This window comes from Scylla paramamosain, chromosome 25, assembly GCF_035594125.1.
Source record: "Scylla paramamosain isolate STU-SP2022 chromosome 25, ASM3559412v1, whole genome shotgun sequence".
Classification (NCBI taxonomy): domain Eukaryota; kingdom Metazoa; phylum Arthropoda; class Malacostraca; order Decapoda; family Portunidae; genus Scylla; species Scylla paramamosain.
Window position 1 is genome coordinate 3,438,291 of NC_087175.1, and position 1,710 is coordinate 3,440,000.

Consider the following 1,710-nt stretch of genomic DNA (forward strand, 5'->3'; position numbering starts at 1 on the left):
TATTTAAGTTAGTGTTTGTGCGTACGGGCGTGTCTCGTGAGTGCTCGTGTGTGTGTGTGTGTGTGTGTGTGTGTGTGTGTGTGTGTGTGTGTGTGTGTGTGTGTACTTGGGTTACTACAGTGAAGTATCGTTGACTTGTGTGTGTAGTGTTCTGTGTTTAAGTATTTGTCTTGTTTTTTTCTTTAAGTAATAGTTAAGTGTGTTTAAATATTTGTTTTATTTTTAAGTATTAGTTAATCTCCTTTCCTAAAAATTTGTAAGATTCTTAAAATTTTGGGTGGTTCATCTTTTTTCTTGTGCCTTTAACTGTTTCCTTTAACTTTGTGCCTTTAATTATTACTTCTTTAATCCTTTTTCCTGCTGTGGGCGTCTTTTGTTGATCTGAAGACCACTGTAATAACCTGCTGGGATGGACAGAAAGACGAAGAAAAAAAGAATGAAGTTATTTTCTAATCTTTGCTTAGTTACAGAAGTACATCTATAAGACACTGTAATACAAAAAAATAAGCCTTTTAAAATTCTTAGATGATTATGAGAAAGAATGACTAGCAATGAAAGGGTTAATTTTTCTTTCACTCTTTCACTGATACACATTTATTTATTTATTTATTTATTTATTTATTTATTTATTTATTATTCACTTTTAAACACATTGTAATTCTAACGTAGTGACTTAAATTTGCTCTTTAGTTATTTTTTTTCTTTTTTCTTTTCAGTGCTACACCAGTTCCTTCACTTTCATACAGTCACTCTCTTAAATTTCCTAATATTCCTACAAATTTCTGGTTGACAATGTCTCATATCCTGCCTTCAGCGTGTTCCCTTTAAATTTTTCTTCACCATTTCCACCTTCAAGATTCATAACTTTTTTTCATTAATCACATATAATTTCCTGGACACTTATCATCTTGTTTTATTATCATTATTATTATTGTTGTTGTTGTTGTTATTGTTGTTGTTATTCATTTATTCATTTGTCCTGCAGCGTCTTATTTCATTTTGTAGCTTATAAAAGGCAAAGTTGACTATATTTATAAATCTCTCTTCCTGCGTCATTGCAAACAACTTCTCTCATGAATATCCGTGACTTTTAACAATATTCTTTGTACTAAAGTCTTTTAAAACTGTAGACTAGAAAAGACAGTTTACCTCCTATTTCTCTCTCTCTCTCTCTCTCTCTCTCTCTCTCTCTCTCTCTCTCTCTCTCTCTCTCTCTCTCTCTCTCTCTGCAAGTGTGTCCATGTTAAACAATTTTTTTTACGCTGCTCTAAATGTTAAAAAAAATTCTTGCTAATGGCAGTTTTATGTGTGGGTTTTCTCTGTTAAGTAATTGTGAATATCTGTAGTGTGTGTGTGTGTGTGTGTGTGTGTGTGTGTGTGTGTGTGTGTGTGTGTGTGTAATTAATTAACAAGTGGTTAGGTTACAGACAGCCAGATAAACTTTTTTTTTTTTTTTTGTAGATGTTTTAAGGTTTCAAGTTTTGTGTTCTTTTCCGAATCGTGTGTTTTTTTTGTTTTTTTTTTTTTTACCATCGTTATTTTTTTTATTAGTTTTTTTTTTTTTTTTTTTGAGATGTATAAGGTCAAACTCAAAAGTCAAACTGTTTTTACTTTTTTTCTTTTCTTTTTTTTTTCAGTTTTTGTGGGATATGAAATGTAGCGTGTTTCTTTTATTATGGTTAGACAGGTGCTCTCTCTCTCTCTCTCTCT

The 1,710-nt window shown here is 31.2% G+C and overlaps 1 protein-coding gene across 2 annotated transcripts in view; it reads left to right on the plus strand.

Annotated features, from left to right (window-relative positions):
• Positions 1–1,710, plus strand: part of LOC135113098 (calcium-activated chloride channel regulator 3A-1-like) — a 23,375-nt gene continuing 21,665 nt past the window's right edge. For both annotated transcript variants that reach the window (XM_064028135.1, XM_064028136.1), the window contains exon 1: positions 1–36. The gene's annotated coding sequence lies outside the window, so the exon portion shown is untranslated. The remainder of the gene's footprint in view (positions 37–1,710) is intronic.